Source organism: Panulirus ornatus, chromosome 17 (genome assembly GCF_036320965.1).
Source record: "Panulirus ornatus isolate Po-2019 chromosome 17, ASM3632096v1, whole genome shotgun sequence".
Classification (NCBI taxonomy): Eukaryota; Metazoa; Arthropoda; class Malacostraca; order Decapoda; family Palinuridae; genus Panulirus; species Panulirus ornatus.
The window spans coordinates 2,565,890-2,587,979 of record NC_092240.1 but is presented as its reverse complement, the minus strand read 5'-3'; the positions used below and the strand labels follow the sequence as shown (position 1 = coordinate 2,587,979).

Below are 22,090 nucleotides of genomic sequence, written 5' to 3'. Positions count from 1 at the left end.
CACTGACGCATATGAGAGAGTGATCAGATAAGCGTGTGTGAGGAGGGGGACGAGCCACGAGAAGAAGACATCAAGGGTGATGCCAGCGGGGCGCTCCGTGATGAGGGCTCATGGACGCTGCCAACAGGGCAGGTCATGTTCTGCTGCGAGGGTGACGTCAGCCGGGGAGAAAAAGGTAATTGTCTGGGAAGGTAACAACCCACACCAGGAGATCATCTGCTCCACCTCCCCGCGACAACCGATGAAAAACAAATGAACTGAACAAGAGCAACAAGATGAGGTGTGTACATTGTTCATCTATTGTTTATAAGACCTTCGGACAGCCCACAAGAATCAATATTTTTTTGTATTATGTAATTCATGACTTACTTAAAAGTACACAGAATGTAAGAGAGGTGGCTGAAAGTATTTGATTTTTTTATGCAAATTTCATTATGTAATTATGATAAAGGGCACTACCAACAAGTGAGGGATGTGATCACCCTGACCACATATGATCACCTTGGCTACACATGATCACCCTGGCCACACATGATCACCCTGGCTACACGTGATCACCCTGGCCACACGTGATCACCCTTGGCCACACATGATCACCTTGGCCACACATGATCACCCTGGCCACACATGATCACCCTGGCCACATATGATCACCCTGGCCACACATGATCACCATGGCTATACATGATCACCCTGGCCACACATGATCACCCTGGCCACACGTGATCACCCTGGCCACACATGATCACCATGGCTATACATGATCACCCTGGCCACACATGATCACCCTGGCCACACGTGATCACCCTGGCCACAAATGATCACCTTGGCTACACATGATCACCCTGGCCACACATGATCACCCTGGCCACACATGATCACCCTGGCCACACGTGATCACCCTGGCCACACGTGATCACCCTGGCCACACGTGATCACCCTGGCCACACGTGATCACCCTGGCCACACATGATCACCCTTGGCCACACATGATCACCCTGGCCACACATGATCACCCTGGCCACACATGATCACCCTGGCCACCGCCGGCACACAGTATATCCATTTGCCGTTAAACAGCCCACACACCAGACTATCTTCCTCACTTGCCTTCCTCTCACGTTCCATCATCAAATAAATGAAACCTTCCATGCATTCTTCAGAACTCACAATACAGATCTAAAAGTTTACTCTCTCGCATGTAAGCCATCCATGTGGCGAGCAGCAGCACCGCAGGATACTCCCCACGCTGCCCAGCACACACCAGGGCCGCGGCAGCGTTCCTGTGAGGGCCAGGTGCACCGCACCTGACACCCAATTCGACACCATCACCCTCATTAGAGTGTCACCCAACCCTCTGTGCTGACTCACCAGTACCACTACTGCTTCTCCCGCATCACTACTGACCAACTAACACTTTTCCTGACCCTCCAACACTTCTCCTGCCTCTCTCCCACCACTGCTGACCCCCTAACACTTCTTTTGACTCTCCCCCATTACTGTTGACCCTCCAACACCCCTTCTGCCCCTCTCCCACCACTACTGACACGCCAGTACCTCTCGACCACTCCCCCGCTAGTGACAGTGCCACTGACCTACCAATACACTTACCTACGTCTGGTCAACTTACAGCCAAGTGGGTGACTGGCTAGCTTCAGGCAGCCGGCAACAGGACGACTGGGGTTGGGGGAGGAAGAACGACAGGACGTGGTCAGCTCGCGTCTCAGTAATCACTCAGGAGTTTCCAGCCATTGAAATCCTCCTGCTGGACTCAGCTGCGCCATCACCTCCCTCTGCCATGAACCCTAACAATGCTGTCTACCAGTCTTTTAGAAGCAGACTGATGCTAATCATTGCGTGTTCTTATCCTACGTCCTCCGTACAGCCCAAAGACTCACCTGAGTCAATATCTTTCCATGTCTAAAGACTTCAGGAAGCAGACAATGTTCCAGCGGGAATGTACCAGAGAGAAATGTCTTCCCTAATGCCACAATATCGTGATTTCATGACCAGACTCCTGCCACCACAGCTCGTCCACCACAGTACTCAGAACTAGCAGTAACAGCCTCCTCCTCCTCTACATCCTTTCACTATGACCACAGCCATAACCACAAGTACCATGCTTATATCCCTCCATCACTGTCACCATTATCGCCACCATCACCATCAAACTCCACCGACACTATCAGCGTCATCTCCACCATCACCAACACCACCGCTACCAGCCATCATACACTACCACCCCGACTGTCAGTTACCATCCACCACCACCGTCATCTGTTATCACCACCATCAGCCATCATAAATCACCATATCGAACACCAGTATCAACCACCACCAGCAGCCACTAACGACCACCACTAACACTACCAACTACCAGTAGCAACCACCATCGACAACTACCGCATCTACCACGTGTGTGTCTTTGTGGTGATCCGTCTTGAATTTCAGAGAATCGAAGCTTCATGGGTGAGGGATGGGGGAAGGGTGGTTCAGGCCGGCTGGAGGCGCTTGCCGGAGTACCCAGCCACCTCCACCACCAACAACACGTCCCCACACTCCCCTAAAACACAGCCACAGAGCGTAATGTGGACGGCATGTAAATACGGGAGGAAAGAGGCTATGCGGGACCCATCTGCACAACATCGGTCAGCGGGTGAACCTGGCAGAACACTCCCGATCCTTCCGTCAATAGAGCTTAACGAAGCTCCTGTGTGGGGGTGGACAGGTCCTCCTCCTTCCTGGGCTTTACCCTCAGTTATCTCTTCAAGGTTGAGAAAACACGCGGGCCGACCAACGTGGAAAAAAAAAGACAAATAAATGAACAAGACGCAAGTAAATACAGCATACGCTAATCTAGATTAAACATTAAAGAAGAAGCAATTAAAGAGAGACGAGGGTAAACAGAACAGATCTTGAGTAAACAGGTCAGAAGCGAATGAACCGAGCAGTTAGGAGAGAAGACTTTCGTCAGCAGGGCATGGATTAAGGAGACCAAAATACGTGAGTTAAAATCCTTAGTCGACAAAGATTTTAGTAAACACGACAAAGACTTGAGTAAATGAGAGGAAGACTTCAGTAAACACGACAAAGACCTGAGTAAACAGGGTAAAGGCTTGTACCACCCTCGCGACTGCAGACCCTCCACGTGTCAGACAAAAGAGGAATTCGATTCATATTAAAATCCTTATTTGTTTAAATATACAAATTGCGCATGACAGCTGAAGATTACAGCCGTTCTTCGTCTGTTCCTGGCGCTACCTCGCTAACGTGGGAAAATGCAAACAGTAATGAATAAAAAGAAAATAAAGAAAACATTTCAGTGGTATCTGGGTGGAGGGTACATGGCTAGGGGTAGGTGGAGGCAAGTATAGAGCGCACACTGGGTACAACCCGTCAACCTGAGGGGGCCACAGGTGAGGAGGCATGAGGAAGCGTGGTAGCAGAGCGCTGGTGAGTCAGCAGATGCCGTACGTGAGTGAGGGAGGAGGGAGGGAGAGGAGAGGTGATGGAGGTCTGCCGTGAGCGGAGCAGAGAGCAAGGTGACCAGGAAGACTGAGTGAGAGAGTTGGCGGCACCATCAGGAAACTGAGTGGCGAGGGATAAAGCTGAGAGAGAGAGAGAGAGAGAGAGAGAGAGAGAGAGAGAGAGAGAGAGAGAGAGAGAGAGAGAGAGAGAGAGATAAGGTTAGAGACTCGGGTGACATACTGCCAGTTTTCTACACTTCTCTAAGAGCTGTACAGAGACGGAGCATTTCGCTGATAACACGCGCTGAGAGCAAGACCTGGTATGTCGGTAGCCATCATAGATCAGCCGGGCACTCATGCCCAGCTAAGGAGGGAGACCTTTACAGTCTCGTGAGGCAGTGAGGGGAGGAGCCTGTCACACAGCAGCCCGGTATCCACCACTCTGACACTGACAGTCATGTACATGTCATTTAAAAACAGTCGTCGACAATTACTGCCAGTGAGTCCGAAAGCAAGTAAGACCATCTAATTAGAATATGAAATTTCAATTTCCTCTCCATCTTACCACATTAAAAGGACATTCATGTAATTCCTCAGCAAAGCTGTACACTGAGGACCGGAAGTTTCAACAGTGTGCCTCAAACCAGACGATGATCCCCAAGCTAAACCTATTACATTAAGGAGACAGTCACGTGACTCGATGGTGTAATTTACGTACAAATTTATTCCCAAATTTTATTTTCCTCAACTCATGTTAATGCGTCGTGCTGCACTGTGGCAGACACCAGGTGGCGAGAGGCGGGCGGAGTGGAACCCCGTGCTGGCGTGCTCATGACCCCTGGGGCTGTGTACGGCCGTGGGGTCACCGTAACATGTGGTTCCTCCACCAGGTTTCCATGCAAACTTGGCCCCATAACCTTGCTGCCCATATACCTGCCACACATGCTACCACATATGTAACCCACCTTCCTCTACACCTGCCACATACCTGTCCTCCTCGTCCTCTATCTCTCCTAACACTTGTAATGAACTTGCTGTTATCTTCTGCTTCCTCCCGCTATTTTGTCTTCCTCCTCCTCCACACACCTGTCGAACATCTGTCACCCTCCTTTCCTGAAACCTGTGTTGTCATTTTACCTTTGTCCCTTTCCTATACACGTGTCGACAACCTTGTCCTCCTCATTCCTCGACACCTGTGTCACTCCTCGCTAGCCACTCACACACATCATACAGACCAACTCTTCTTTCAAACCTCACTCACCATGCAAACATCCTCACTTACTCGTTCCACCACAAGTCATTTCCCTTACTTCTCACTAACAGTCAGCCTCACAACCCTCACCCACCGTTATCTTCTGACCATCAACCATTTCTCTCCATCCACGTGAACAAAGGATCACTCACTCATCCACATATTTCCTAACCTCATTTCCGTTACATGGTCGACTGATGTGAAGCTGCAGAGATGGCAGACAAGTAAACAAGCAGAGAGATAAGTATGTGAAGGAGGCCAGGCAAGCAAGCAGGCAGAGAGAGAGAGAGCGGACAAACAAAGGCAGGAAATACTACCATAGTCAAGGCAAACATGCAGTAGGCAAGCAGGGCAAGCAATCATGCATGGAGAGGGACGTGTCAGAGGCGACACGAGAGGCAGACTCTAGCGGGTATCATACAGTATGTACGAAGGTAAGGCAGGCAGGAAGCCTCTGTATGCAGCGGCAGACGGAGGGGGAGAGTAGCAGGGATGGAGCAGGTCGGTAAGCAGGGGTTGGCAGGGGACGGGTGGCTACCGCAGTCACCTCTCATCGTGGGTGGGAGCAGCATCAATTACTGGCGTGGGGGGCGGGGGGTGGTCGGTACATCAACATTAATCACCTGACGATCAGGTGGTGAGTACCTGGGGCCACCTGACGCACCCGCCACCTACTTGGCCAGGCACCTGCCCCTCTAGCTCCCTGTGATGTATGCTGCTGCTGAGAGTACGGTCCTCACAGTGAAATTCACTACAAGGTTGTTATCTAGTCACTAGGTAGAAGCGGACAGCATAATTGGGCCTCCTGGATAGACAGGAGACAGAGAAGGGAGGGGTAGAGGAAGGGAGGACAGGAGGAAGGGGAATGGGCGCCGACCTGGGAAGGGTAAGGTAAGGGAGAGTGGAGGAGGGTACAAGGGGTGTCCAGGGTGATGGGTAACACACGGCGCCCAGGCCAGGGCATCATGAAGGACCCGCCTCAACACAAGCACAACAGGACTTTATCCTCCCCAGCCTGCTCTCCTGCAGGCAGGCGGCAGCCACTTCCTGCCCCCCAAGCTACCACATCCTTCACCTCATCCCCACACTCACACATAACCCTACCCCCCACGTATAAACGAACCCCTCACACTCCACTCCAAGTCTTATACCCACTCCATCATATCCCATCTCACAGAAGAGGAGGGGGAACATGAGAAGGATGAGGACAACACTGCACCAGCACAGCACCTCCCAGGAGTCGCACCTCCCGCGAACATAACTAAGACGAACATTAAAGTCACACGACCTGAGCATTACAATCCCCAGGTCATGACGGTATGGCACTGCTCTCCGCCCCAGATAGTGGAAGTCAAAAAAATCTTAAGAACAAATCTAGAGATAGGTCAAGTTTATACTGAGGGTCAGAGGTCAGTGGTCCTCTCTTTGACCTGACACGAGGACAGTGTGGCCACATTCTACCAGTGTGGCTAGGTTCTTGCACAGGCGACCAACAGCCACATGAACCAAGATGGCATCAAAGAAGATTTTACACCTCAAACCTGTCTCTGTCTTACCCTCTACAGATACCACCGTCAGAAGCGCTATCTGAAACAGTGTGCGACTATCCGTAGACTGGCCCCGCGAGCTGCTGTCTACTCGCCACACACCACAGGCTACGGCCTCCGCACAGACGTAAACCGTGTGTATCTAACGCACGTACAAACCTGAACACAAAACTAAAGAAAAACATCCAAATCTCCCAGATTTGTGAGAGAAAAAAAAAGTGCTCATGCCCGCACCTTACAGGGAGACATATAAAAAATATAATCTATTTGAAAATCTGCATATATGTGTGCAAGATGCTTGTGAAAAATTATGTTAACGTATACGCGCAGCAAGGGATGTCGCGAACACTGCTGACACAGAAGGTGCTTTGCACTGGCACGTTAGCTCGTTGAGCACGACGTTACGACCATTGGGGACGACGATACGTTTCTTGAAAGTCTACGTCAAAGGCCTTGCTCTCGTATCTGAGGTTCGCACCGTCGTACTCAAGGAGTTAATCCTACGAGCGCCCTACGTCACAACCACAACAACTGACCCAGCACAACACAGCATCAGTAAAGCTGTTCTTTTAACACAGCTACTGCCGTCCTGGCCTGAACACCCAGGCGGTAAGAGCCATTCAAGAGATATGGGCAACAGAAGGAGATTGTGTAACATGGGTCCATGCTACATGCTCCGACAACCCCATGAATCAACCACTAATTATGGCACATTACCCATTTTCAGCCCCATTTCCCACTTGAACCACCAACCTGTCACTACTACATGCATCCTCCGTCGCCCTTGAACAAGCTACCGCTGTAGGTCTTTCCCGTAATGAAAGGGATGATTCAATAAGCCAAACATCACAAAATCTAAACGACACATCAAGCCAGACCAGGGCGGTGTATGTCAGCGCTGCCCTTGAGTGGGCTTGTGTCCACTATCTCGCCAGCGTTAAGACCACTTATGATTTATCCAAGTCTGAGCGGTCATTGTCCTGGTACACAGGGGTGATGGGGGTGCGCGAGGCCGCGCGGTACTTGCCGAGCTTAGACAGAATCAAGAGGAGTTGAGCTCCGACGGAGGGGATGTTAGGGACCCGCCCGCCTCCCACCCACAAAGAACCCTACAGAATTTACCCAATTTGTCCAGAACAAATTACTTCACAAAATGCAGATAAGAGAGGGATTTTCTTTTGCCTGACTGCGCAAGTTAGTTTCATAACATGAGCAGCGGATGAATGTCCTTGTGAAGATATAGTTTCTCTATAATTGTGTAGTATGTGCATTAACATCTATTTCTCATTGGCGTACTCTTATGCACGTAATGCAATCATGTATCTGTGTGTACGTAGAATGGCTGTCTAAGTATATTTGTACGCAAGTCCATGCGTACTTTAACGTTTCTAAAGGGGGTTATGAGCATATCATCCCCTGATGTCACACTCTGATGTTGTGGGTAGATTCATCCACCTGTGTTGAAACCCTCACATCACAGAAGGTAACCTGTATTGGTCTAACTCAGCTTAGTTGCTGTACTATTAATGGGGTCAGGCTACGGTGGCTCCCTCCACTTTCCAGTGTTGAGGAATAAACACTTAATCTGATTAATTGGTCAGTTATGTCATTTAAGTCTACGAAATTGATCCGGTGCTTTACTGCCTCAAACCAGACTCGTGCCAGTTCGACTCCAATTAAGCTTATACAAACTGACGAACTTCTCAAAATCTCTAAGTATGACCACACGACCCTTGAACACGACGTCACGATCCTTGCACAAGCGGTAAGAACTTCGAGTAAGACGGTGCTGTCCTTAAGTATGTTGGTCTGGCCTTTAACTTGATCCTTAAAGTTAAGGCTAGGCCATCATACTAAAGGGGCGTACCGTCGTGCTCAAGAGGTTAAGGACACATCCTGTACCGCTACTTTAATTCTTGGTACAAGTTAAATCAGGATCAGGAATCCGGGATGCACGCGTGAAAGACCCACGCCCCTGGCCGGGTCACCTGCTCTACCTACTCCTATGGCCAGCCAACCTGGCCCGCCTACTTAGCTGGTCGCCCTGGCCCGTCCACTCCTCTGGCTGATCCATCTGGCCCGACAACTCCTCTAGCTGGCTTCTCTCGTCCGTCTACCCTACTGGCTGGTCCCCCTGGCCTGCCCAGTCCACCTCCCTTGCCTCTGGTGAGCCGCATCAGGACAGGATTAGCCCCTCGTCAGCCGTGCGTATCTTGTCTTATCGTACATCCAAATTGTACTGGCAAGTTTGGACGTAAAGCATACCAGCTTTATAATCTCTAATCAATATATCCATCAAACTCTGTCACTCATTATAATCAGTCTACGTGCTGGAGTCTAGGTTAGCTTTACCAATCACTCAACTTTAAGTTACTCCCACCAGTCCCACGCATCGTCTCGCAATCAGCGGTACTGATCAGTCATACTCAAATCCCAATCATCGGATCAGACTCCCAGTCAGTGATACCAATCTATCCCACGTGACTCTGGCTAAGAGCAAACAAAAGCAGCAGTTGTTGTTTTCCCCCACTCCACTCCCCCCAACCGGGCCTGCGCCTCGACCCTCGCTCAAGTACTCCTCAAACTCAGTTATGGTCAAGGGATCTCGCTGAGGGCAGGGGGAGGCAACCAGCTGGGTGCTGGAGCCTCGCACTACGTGCTCCTGATGACGTGTGCGCGACGCCACACTCGGCCGTGACCGACATACGTCCTGGTACCCGTCCCATACCAGCTCCACCACTAACCCCCTTAGTACATCGGTAAGACCCTTGGCCTGGCCTTTGACCCGACACTAATAGATCAGGTTATAGGCCAGGCCATCAATAATTCAGGGTAGTATCTTTATGCTGATGGGGTTAGCTCGTTCTTTGACCAGGCAGAAAGTGATGGTCGCGCAGCCCGGTTGTAGACCCAGGTGTCTGGTGAAGGCCTGAAGCCGTGTCAGGTCAAACGGGGCCATGAGAAGCACCCAGGAAGATTCCCTGAGCGGTACAAGGCGTGTCTGTGCCCGGGGGCTGAGGCATCCAAGGTCAAGTGTGTTTTGAAATGTTCTGAAGGTCATGCCTTGAATTCGACCCCCTCGCACTGGATTATTTGTTAACAAACTGTGAGGTATTCAAGGACGATTTGGTGTCTGCAATACAAAGATATCGTTGTAAATAAAGATTGTTGCGTGTGCTCCTTAATACATCGTGAAATCTACACATGACCGTATGTATTCCTTAAGAAGATAAGATTACAAATTGGCAAGACGAGTCGTATGATATACTGCTGCTGCTGCTGCTTAGAAGGCCAGACGAGTGCTGAGAGTGCTTGGCTTACCAAGTACCTCAAGACGCTTGTCATCATGCGCTCACTCGTGCTAGGTTTATCAAACTCTTAAAATATACCAGCAATATATTAACAGCTTCACGACGGGTACTCCATTACTAACCATCACATATGCTTGTACACGCCCACAACATGTTTACAGAGCAGCAAGCTTTGTAAGTCAACAGAGCCCTGGTCTTACATGATAAGCACCATCTTAAGTACTTTACATAAGATATATGAAAAGCCACAAGGTTCAGTACCCACCATAGTCAAGCTGGGGTAGATGGACGTCACATTCAACTGTGGCCAGAGAAAGGAATGACCAACTCGCATTCTCTCTTCTCCACTAAAAGCATTTCTACTTATTATTCATATCAGATCAATAAAAGCATTTCTACCTAATATTCATATCAGATCAATAAAAGCATTTCTACTTAATATTCATATCAGATCAATAAATAAATAAATCAACAAACGTACACGATGGTTACAAAGCTGTTGTTACATATCTGTCAACGAATAAACACCACAAATCACAGCCCATGGTATGAGAAGTGATCTGCTGACCATGTATTGGCACGTGTTGATGGAGTAGGAGGAAGGGTCAGTGTATGGGACTACCACCACTACACCTACCACGTGGTATAGCATCAGGTGTAGAGCTGTGCTCTGCCCGTCTGTGTGAGGTAAGAACAAGGAAATCGAAGCCGACATGTATGTAGAAAAATGTTTCATTTATACATAGTAAGATGTACTACGTTAGAATCACGAAGATGTACTACGTTAGAATCACGAAGATGTACTACGTTAGAATCACGAAGATGTACCGGGTTGTGTGTGTATCCACTGTGTACAAAATGTGAACAGTGAACGAGCAACAGTTACGTGTTTGGAAGGTGTGAGAACTACAAAGGTCCATCACACCTAAACCTCCGTGGTCAGGTACCCGGACCTACGACATGGCAGTCTATGTGTATTTCTAACATAGAGAATATTAGAACTTATAACCTCCAGCACATCTGTGTTACCCATCACCATCACTACGTCCTACACACTATCCTTCATACATCTCGTGTTGTTATAAGACATTCTCTACACATCTGTCCACAACAAGTCTTAAAGCGACTGTCAATGTTTCTTTACGCGTCTTTTCAATTCCTCTTGGTCTCCTCCCGTCTCTCCACACACCGGCTCATCTAAGGCCGCTCCCAGCTCACCCCCGTCAGCTGCTGCCGCGTGAGAAGAGAAACCGTCAACCACAGAAGTGTGGCCGCCAAGTATGTGTCTGCTGCCCGCCCCTGTGATCTCCTCCACACTAAATTAATCTTCTGACGGGAACTACTCGCACACGTCAGGTGTGTGTGTGTGTGTGTGTGTGTGTACCCTAACTGATGAAGTCTGAAAACCATACGAACCAATACTTCTCACTATATATATATATATATATATATATATATATATATATATATATATATATATATATATATATACAAGACTAGACTGTCTATCTCATGGTAGGAAGGTCTATATCGCTTACAATCCCATACTTCAAAAATCAATAAACGTCCTGACTTAATCCCTCGTCCACGAGGGCACGACCCTAGTGCAATGTAAGTCAAATGTCAGGGGTCATACAGCCAGACTCGAGAGGAAGATTTGTATATATTTGTTTAAAGTTGTTCATTTACCTTACAGATCTGATCCACTAACATTCCATGACCGAATATGGCTAGAAATTCACTTAGCACCGAGAGTAAACAAACCCGAGGAAAAGGCAGAGTCCAGAGCAGGCTGTGGTGGCCTCACAGCTGTGCAAGATACGCACAGTCCAAGCTTGCCTGTGGTAACCTCACAGCACAGCAGGAGGAGGAGGAGGAAGAGGCAGAATGTCTAACAGCACGGCAGGTCACCGGTGTCCCAGGTCAGCAACCCAGCATCCGGCGACCCATGATTTACGGCCAGACATTACGATGAGCCATGTCCCTCTACCTGCCCACCTCCTGACTCGCACGCCTCAGAACTACCAGACGAAGCTGTTCCGTAGTTAGGCAATACCTACGCTCACTCGAAGTTTGGAAATACCTAAGTCAATTCGTGGTTTTGCATTACTTGGGCCCGTCAAGGCGCTGACATAATGAACGTGCCGCATAAGGTGACTCTCCTATTGGGCTGCGTCAGTAACATAACACTAGTGGACCGACCACAGGACATGAACGCGTCCAGCACCACCAGGATGGATGGCTTCCCTCAGTCACTATCTTTGATCGTCACCCTCATTCTTGCACCTCCTTACACTCCACGCCCACTCTCTGCCTTCCACTCTCACTTACCTTCACTTTCTTCCTTCAACCTACTCTCACCCACGCCCTTACCCGCCACCATTGTCATTTTCACTTACACCTCCTCCAGTGTCTCTTACACACGCAACTCACCCACACTTATTCACCATTGCGCTCACTCACCCTCATGATCTCAATTGTTCTCCCTCACTCCCCACAAGTCAGTCGTCCCAAGCTCTCTCTCTCTCTCTCTCTCTCTCTCTCTCTCTCTCTCTCTCTCTCTCTCTCTCTCTCTCAACAGCATTAGTGTCTCTTGTTAATGAGAAGTAGAGAGAAAAAGTAAATGTCCACGATTTACCATAACTTTCTTCGGCGTAAACAATAACTTAGTACCACCAGCGCTCTGCTTTCCAGGCTTCTTATATCCTGCAGAACCCATTTTCCATACATCAGCGTCACATAGCCAATCATCAGATAAAGATGGCAATGAATTATTTACGAGCGAGGGGAGCGGATAGGGGTAAAATATGGCTCTAGTCACTGATACGAGTGGAGGCATTTGTTACTGTGCGAAATACCTCACGGTATCCTCTTGCTTCGTAATAATAAGAAACAAAGACTGTCTTGTGGCTTTAGACTGTATACAGTAAAGCTTGGGTCGGCTCCTGCTTTAGAGGACGGCAGAAATATACAAAAGTAAATATCATAAATAATGACTATAAATCTCCCGAGACACAGACTCCTTCGTGAGAATCATTTTATGATCATGGTGGGTTATACACAACCTTCCTTCTCCACCTCAATAGCTGGGGTCTGTCTGGTACCTCCCCTCTCCAGGTGAGGTGAGGCAGGATCCCTCACTCACCCGTCTGTCTGGTACCTCCTCTCCAGATGAGGTGGTATAGAAGCCTCCGTCTACCAGAGACAATACCTGCTCCCATGACACTCCAACACCTCCAGCCAGACCCCTTTACCTCCGGAACAATATACGTCCAATACACTCATGCTGCTCAGACAGAAAACAGCAGGCAGCCGGAACACCACTTGGCGCCATTGTGTATATTCGACATAGCTCACCCAGTCATACACACAGAAAGCTATACTCGATTTCTTTTGCTCATACCCACACGCGGGTGGAATCGAAATGCCTGATCCACCCACATCTGGCTCACGATTGTAGTCAACATTCGTCAGTCACTAACTAACAATTATATATGACATATCTGACAGGCTTGCATCGGCCCTATGGATATATTAGACATATCTTTCCCCGCTGAGACCTAGCGCAGGCATATACTGGAACATATACAACTCGGGCCAGACGTATACCAGAGATATAACAGACATATCTGGACAAATCTGGGCAATGATTGCATCAAACACAACCACTCACGTTCAACCTGATGTGCTCTACACACACACACACACACACACACACACACACACACACACACACACACCGACCCGCTGGAACACCTAGAGCCAGGGGGGGGAAAAGAGATAAAATCTCTCACGATTTAAAGATAATTTACCGACGAGCTTGAATCACGTGATCTTTACATATTCGTCAATTTTTATTTAATGAGAAAGTGTTGATACTCACTAAGGTCCCCATCCGCAAGATGATCAACAGTGGGAATAATAAATTTCTCTCTACATATCAAAAACTCTTTTTGGAGACGAAATCATAAAAAAAAAAAACCCACTGAAGGTAAAAATATGATGTTTATATAACTTCTGGTTTGCATGGTTGGCTAATCTTGTCAAGGACTCTCGACTGCTAAAATCTCATAAGAGGGGATTAGGTGGAGAGTCTCAGCTTGGTGTGAGTGGCACCAGTCTGCTAAAAGTGTGTCAGTAGTGGACTAATGGTTCTCGCTCCACGCTTCGACCCGCCATAAACCTCGCCGTCAACCTGACGCCCTACGTTGATGGTGGAGGTTCGCCTCTACCTCCACCTCCAGGTCTGGGATCGAGCTTCTCTGTTGCTTCGATCAATCGAACTGTTTGAGATCGCAGAACGAAGGTAAGGATACCATTCGACTCCTTCGCGGACTGAGGTACAAGACAACCGCCTCTTGGCTGACACGACCCCTAACTAGGAGGGTGTTGGAGACGCCCTGATGTCTGGTGACGAGAGGTTAGGGCCCGCCACACCCTGACCCTGGAACTCTCAGTATGTTTCATTAACCCTTCAGCACGACAGTACGACCCTTGGGCCTTTAACCTGATCAGTGAGGACTGACTAAGTCATTCCAACGAAAGGTGGTATTTTGCTCCAGGGTCGTACCTTCTTATTCAATGGGTACAAGAGCTGGCTGGCTACAGGTCCCTCGGAGGCTATGTGGCTGCTCTGCCTCCAAGTATATTCTATAATCTCCAAAAACATAGTTTTTCTGTTATCCGCACATGACTTCACCTGCAATACGTAATTCTTCAGGTCTCTCTCTCTCTCTCTCTCTCTCTCTCTCTCTCTCTCTCTCTCTCTCTCTCTATATATATATATATATATATATATATATATATATATATTTTTTTTTTTTCTTTTTTTTTCATCATACCTTGTCGCTGTCTCCCGCGTCAGCGAGGTAGCTAGGTTGTTATATGCCGTAATCAAATATCTTGTAAGCAGCAATTTCATATGGACAGAAATCTTTATCGCTTCAGTACGGAGTCCTGCTGGTCCTTCCTTCATCTCCTCTCTAGAAAAGATATGAATTACCATCCTTCCGTCTTATTCGTTCTCCAGGCATTACTGTGTGTCGCTGCCCCTCTCCCTGTTCTACAGGTACCATTTCGGCTTCTGCTCTCGTGAGCTGCTTGTATGTGTCTGCGTCCAAAGCTTGAACCCATGGCACACGTCTGGCTGCTGCTTCCCAAAGTTTCCGTGTGGAGACCAGCTACACGAGGATCAACCATAATGTTACCTCCTTTTTCCCCTCGAACAGCGAAGCTGTGAAATTCTCTTCCTTCCTTCACCTTTTCTTCTTCCTATAAAAGTCAGGTCTACAAAAGTGTGAAAGGCTATGATGAATTTTTCCACTGTTTTTCTCATAATCCATTTTCTTTTCACCACAGATGGTTATGACTAAGATATTCTGCCTCTGCTATGTCAGGTCGGTCACTGCAAAAACAGAATAAAGGAGAAAGAAAATAAATGGACGTTGAGGGAGAACTGAAGTGGGACGTTGGCTTACACTATCTGCGTCCATCCGTCTGGTTCTGTAAAATTATCTAATTTTCAACAAATAGTCGAAATTACTATTACACTGAACTTCTGGTGTCATATCTTAGGTAGACTTAGTATGATTCAGATATATACTCTCACAAGTGGTTGGTCAGAGGACGTCGTAGTAGGTAGTGGTTGTGATGTGGTAGTAGGTGATGGTTGTGATGTGGTAGTAGGTAGTGGTTGTGATATGGTAGTAGGTAGTGGTTGTGATATGGTAGTAGGTAGTGGCTGTGGTAACGTAGTTGGTTAGAGTACCCGCCTCTCCACCAGCCATCAACACCATCCTCACTCCTTGGAGAATTATGACGTCTGCCAATGTTTGTCTGCAGACCCACCCCTCACCACCCTGGTGGTCCACCTCCCCCTGGAGTAATGTGGCTGCTCGGGTGACCTGACCCAGACGAGACATGAACTCTTACCAAGCTGGGTCAACCCTTCTGGGACATGTTTGGTGTGACTTCCTCTGACCTGGGCCAGTCACCCTCCTTGACCAACTGTGGCTGTCACTGTGTCTTCATCATTGGCTGTACTCGCTAGTGGACCGGCTCGACAGAGATCCTACGAGACATAATTCACCTCTGTGTGTCGCCTAAACCCCTCGAGCACGACTAAACCCTTTAAGGATCATGGCTTAACCTCAGGGATTAAGTCGTCGTACTCAAGAGGCTGCCACATCCAATTTCCATTGCTGGGCGGAACGTCCCACCCTTCTCTGACTCAAGTGGTACCTGGAGGTTCACACTATGGCTACAGCGACGCGAGACAAAGGTGGGTGTGGTGCTCTTGACTCCGGCAGGAGGGCCCCTCCTCCGACAGGCACTGCCTTATCCTGCCCGGGACACGGCTGGGTGTCTAGCACCAGACTGGGTGCCCAAGACCCGTCTGGGTTGCCAGGACACACTGAGCAGCCTAACCTCGATTTCATACCGTAGAAAACACTCGCTCTTGTCATCTAGATGTTCGGTGGATATTTTTCTCTATGGAGACAAATCAGCTATGATCTCAATGAGTAAATATATTCTTTTACTGAATACATTTGAAATACATACTAAATTGAAATTCTATTATCATGTTAAGATTCAAGTAAATGTAATATGGAAAATCTTGAGCCTTTCTGACTTTTTAGATGAGACCAGGTTCTTTTTAGACGTTTTCAAGACAACAGACTTGGACGTATTTAGCTCATCCGTGTGTACGTTTGTGCGGGCAAGCATACCAACACGGATGCCCGGTTTCCGAGGTCAACACCTATGGGAAAAAACGTACTGCAATACTGGTGGGTCCTGGCCGGTCAAGTCCTCTGGGACCCGGCAAACTGAATCCTCGAGAATCTGGCCAGCTTGAACCCAGGATACCTGGCCAAACTGGCCCCCAGAGACCTGGCCACAACATTTCACTTTCTCCCGTCAACCTCAGAATCATCCGTCACTCTTCACTCACGTCCCTCGCCTATCAAGGTGACTGAGCATCAGAGGAGAAAGTTCAGTTGATATCAAGATAGAAATCATAGACTTGTGCTCGTCTCGTAGATTCATATTTCAGTGGTTTGAATCGGAAACTTATCCAAGTCTAGTACATGTAGCGAGATGCAAGCTGGATGAGACAAAATTGACAGTATTGACGAATTAAGCATGCAAACTAAATCCGTCATTATACATTCACCAGTTTATTGCCCAGTGTAGTGCCAAGCTCTGTGACCTATACGTGGGAAGGTCACGGTGGCCTCTGAAGCTGCCTGGAGAAGTGAGGAGGGACGTGTTGCTGTGCGGAGAGTCTTGGAGGGTGTCAAGCTGCAGGCAGCATTATGAGGCTATGTGCTGGATCATCAATTTAATTTTAAGATTTTCATTTGTCTGGTTTTACGAAGCGTTTCAGTGACAGTATGAGTGAAAGGAGTACATGGGTAGGTGGCGTCAGGTATAGAGCATACAATGGGTACAGTGCAGTGACACGTGAAGGTGAAAAGGTAGGCCTGAGCGGGCACAGGGAGTCCAGAGGGTCCTTTTCCTATCAGAGAAGGAGGGAGGATCAAGGTACATGTACTATCTGGTGTGTCATGAGGCTCAAGGGGCGTGTGAGGATGAGTGGAAAGAAGTTGAGTGGGGGGAGTTGAAGGGGGCGTGGAGAAGGTCGGAGGGACATGAGAGGTCAGGCTCTTGTGCGTTGTAAACCATGGAGGATAGAGGGGTGTGTTGGGGGGGGGGTCAAGGCACGACAGATGGAGGGTCGTTGCTCCCATGATACGAGGGGGGGGGGGAGGTCGCGTCACTCCAGACGGAGGGGCAGACAGACGGCCGGAATGCTAAGAACCACCAACAAAAACTCTGCCGAGCTCTGACGGGCTACTGCAAGTCATCGACCAATCCCTATATAGGTCAGTGGTCCCGAGTGGCACACCTCCGACACACGCATTCCTCCCACTTCCCGCTGTCCTCCGGCCAGGGACAGTAAATACCGTACAGTAACCTGAGGCGGCAGCGTCTGGTGCTCCCACACGAGCAGCCACATGTCTCTCTTGCCCGGGAAGGAACCAGCAGTTCTGAGAAACCACAGTTGATGTTTTCACAGCTAAAAACCTCCTTATCATTATCTCATAATTAACATGATGATCTGGGAAGAGCTTCGAAATTAACTTGAGGGAAGTGTTAAAAATAGGATACAGAAACACATGACTGATAATGCCTGGGTGTTAACAGGAGGTGCCCCGTGCAGCATATCCAGATAAATAAGATTATTAAACTAAAACCCGTGTGGGCCAGCAGGCCTGCCTCCAGCAACCTCCCATACTCTCCTCCCCCTGGCCACGTGTGTTCCCTACCCCCGGCCACGTGTGTTCCCTCCTCCAGGTTGCGTGTTCCCTACCCCAGGGCACGTGTATTCGCTACCCCAGGCCACGTGTGTTCCCTCCTACAGGTCGCGTGTGTTCCCTCCTACAGGTCGCGTGTGTTCCCTCCTCCAGGTCGCGTGCGTTCAGATGAAATAAAATCCTTCCTCACTAGAATGTTTACGTGTTAGTGACCCAACCAGCTGGTCTCATGGGAATGACCTAATGAGCTGGTTTCATGGCAGCAACCAACCAGTAGATCATCATATTCACAGGTGGACACAAATCATGTCTGTCAACGTTTCAGCTTAAGTGAATGATATGATAAAAAATCTTCCTTTCTTTATAATCTGAATTCTAAATTTACATTGACACCTGCATAACGGAAGACACTATGAGAAACATAGATCATTCATCATCATACAATACATTCCATAAACATTTCCCTTCAACCTGGATGCTTACCTCGGCTTCCATGGCTGACCCTGGGAACCACACCGCACTGCTTCTCTCGTGTTCAACCAAGCTGTTTCATACCGCGGGCAGGAGGCTAAATATACACCTGACGTGCACTACGACTTTTGTGGTGGTTGGTCTGTCACGCCTCGCCTCTCTGTCTCGTTCCAAACTTCAGGGTCAGAGCAGCGACCCGTCTCTGGAACACGTTCCAGTATTCTGAGTCACACACTTACCCACCTTCAAACACGCGTTTCCAGTCCCCACTGCACGTGTGGCTGTCCTGCTGTCGTATGTCCTTATATGAAGCGGATTCACTGAACGAATCGCGGGTCATTGATTCGAAGCTTCCGTGTTCAGTGGTCTGTAGGTTCACAAGCAGTTGAGGCTGGTGTTGGTGGAGGGCTGCTGTTCTCACCCTCTAGCACCACCACAGGAAGGCTTAACGCTGCCACTCTACCTGTGATATCTTCCACTAGTACAACCAATAGATAACCACACACATGAACCACTACACTCGTGTGATGGTGCCACAACCACTTACCATCAGGGACCACGTGATACCACATCATTACCATCAGGGACCACGTGATACCACATCATTACCATCCACACTACCCAGGTAATTACCACAACTTACCATGTCATCATCAGTGATAATGTGCCATTAACCACCTCACAACTACCACTAACACTGTCCATAACACCACCTTAATGATGACCAACACCACTAGGAGTAGTGGTGGTGTTGGCGAGGACTCTCACTGTGGTGGTGATGGTGGAGATTGTAACAATAATGGTGGAAGTGGTGGTGGTGGAGGCAGGATAGTGGTGGTGGTGGTGGCAGGGTGGTGGTGTTGGTGGCAGGGTGATGGTTGTGGTGGTGGCAGGGTAGAGGTGGTGGTGGCAGGGTGGTGGTGTGGTGTTGGCAGGGTGGTGGTGTGGTGGTGGCAGGGTGATGGTTGTGGTGGTGGCAGGGTGATGGTTGTGGTGGTGGCAGGGTGGTGGTGGTGGTGGCAGGGTGGTGGTGGTGGTGGCAGGGTGGTGGTGTGGTGTTGGCAGGGTGGTGGTGGTGGTGGCAGGGTGGTGGTGTGGTGTTGGCAGGGTGGTGGTGTGGTGTTGGCAGGGTGATGGTTGTGGTGGTGGCAGGGTGATGGTTGTGGTGGTGGCAGGGTGGTGGTGGTGGTGGTGGCAGGGTGGTGGTGGTGGTGGCAGGGTGGTGGTGGTGGTGGCAGGGTGGTGGTGGTGGTGGCAGGGTGGTGGTGGTGTTGGCAGGGTGGTGGTGTGGTGGTGGCAGGGTGGTGGTGTGGTGGTGGCAGGGTGATGGTTGTGGTGGTGGCAGGGTGATGGTTGTGGTGGTGGCAGGGTAGTGGTGGTGGTGGTGGCAGGGTAGTGGTGGTGGTGGTGGTGGCAGAGTGGTGGTGTGGTGTTGGCAGGGTGGTGGTGGTGGTGGCAGGGTGGTGGTGGTGATGGCAGGGTGGTGGTGTGGTGGTGTTGGCAGGGTGGTGGTGGTGATGGCAGGGTGGTGGTGTTGGTGGCAGGGTGATGGTTGTGGTGGTGGCAGGGTAGAGGTGGTGGTGGCAGGGTGGTGGTGTGGTGGTGGCAGGGTGGTGGTGTGGTGTTGGCAGGGTGGTGGTGTGGTGGTGGCAGTCACCACAGCCCGGGGTCACCTCTCACTCTAGCTATGATCAACATTCCCGGCTGGGATCTCTGCTGCCGCTACCTGAGTTACCCACTGCCCTCACAACCATCCATGCCCTCTCAGTCATCCTGGCCCTCACAACCATCCATGCCCTCACAGTCCTCCTGGCCCTCACAACCATCCTGGCCCTCACAGTCCTCCTGGCCCTTACAACCATCCATCTCCTCACAGTCCTCCTGGCCCTCACAACCATCCATGCCCTCACAACCATCCATGCCCTCACAGTCCTCCTGGCCCTCACAACCATCCATGCCCTCACAGTCCTCCTGGCCCTTACAACCATCCATCCCCTCACAGTCCTCCTGGCCCTCACAACCATCCATGTCCTAACAGTCCTCCTGGCTCTCTCAACCCTCCTGGCCCTCACAACCAGCCAAACTCTCCCAGCTTTCCTGGCCCTCACAACCCTTCTGGCCCTCACAGCTCTTCTGGCCAGAATGTGAACCATCGTTCCTCCTCAGGTGCCCCTGGCCGACCGTCTCCTACCCCGAGACAGCCGTGAGCCTGAGGAGGGCCTGGAGGCAGGTGGATGCTGGTGGTGTGAGTCGCCTCAGTAAGTCACCTGCCACAACCATAACTGTGTCTGTCTGTCTGTCCCTCAGGCCAGCCATACCCATAACTGTCTGTCTGTCTGTCTCTGTCCCCCAGGCCCGCCATACCGTGTCTTCATTACACGCTCGTCTGGGGCCGGCCTGCGCTCAGGCTATCTTCACGTGAAATGTTCAAAAAGAACTGTTGTCTTCAGTGTGATTGTTTGTGTTTGTGTGGTTGTTACTATCTTGTTATATATAGATACATTCATATATCATTCATACATCTTATGCACATCTTATATACGATATCAAACCAATTTACGTGGCCTAGAAACAGATACATGGTCGTCTGTTAATATATCAACATCTGTTATGATAGATGGAATTTCACGTATACCAGCGGTTAATATACCTCATGTGTCTGGTACTGTGGTACATCCCCAGCAGGGTCAGGCCACTCCGCCAGGGGCACCAGCAGTGACGGTCAGCCAATTATGGCACGCCAGCCCAGCCCGCTACTTTAAGCCAATATATTCCTCACAGCAATTTCTGCCTCGTAAGGCAGGCAGGCCAGGGAGCCGCGGCTAGCAGAATGCTAACGAGACCTCAGACCCCTCAGGAGAGTCCGCCATATGTATCGGAATCAAGAGTTTACTCGGCAATTAAAGCAGATTATGGGAGGCCTTGCTCGGTACTGTCGCAGTTTAGAAGACAACAGAGAAGGACGTCTCTCCTGTGCCCTTCACCGTTGAAAACCAGCCAATACTGAACGAAATACCCGAGGTCTGGACCTGATGACCGGCTGCCACAGGACTCTGGGTCACAATGCAGGAGAGAAAGGCCCTCATACTATACTTTCTTCCCACAGGCGACAACAGGCGTACTTTCTCCAGCTTGGGCGTCCGTTCCCCCCCACCAGCGTCACTGTCTCCGACCGTCCCCCACACCACTGCCTCCAGGCCAACATAAAAGGCGTCCTAGGAAGCATCTATATCACTACCACCGTGAAATGAAGTGTCTATATCTCCTCCTTACTGTGCTAGGAAGCGCCTGTCACCTGCCACCGTCTTATGAAGCGTTTACATTTTCATTCCACCGACCTAGGAAGTGTTTACATCACCATACCACCGTCCGGGGAAGAGCCAATGTCACACGACACCGTTCTAAGAATACGTCAACCAACCTAAGAACTCTCCGTCCACAGACTGGTCAGTCGCCACCAGCAAGTCAAAGCTCAGCTGGATATCACTGCCAGTATTCAAGCGAACCTGGAGCAATAAAAAGCTATTTGAATATATCCATATTTACGAAGTTCCAAGGCGCTACAACACTCAACAAAATGACCAAACATCACGACCAAATGTGTTCAGAAATACAATCTCCGTCACCAGAGGAGAGAGGCTGCAAGCTCGAAGCTTCTTCGGCGACTTGAGAGCAAAGTTCGAATCTTTAAACCTTGTTAGCATAGGAATCCTACCACTGCATT

General features: G+C 49.5%; 1 protein-coding gene across 1 annotated transcript in view; it reads right to left on the bottom strand.

Annotated features, from left to right (window-relative positions):
* AdamTS-A (ADAM metallopeptidase with thrombospondin type 1 motif A) overlaps positions 1-22,090 on the bottom strand; it is a 733,635-nt gene that overhangs the window by 386,609 nt on the left and 324,936 nt on the right. The window lies entirely within an intron of this gene.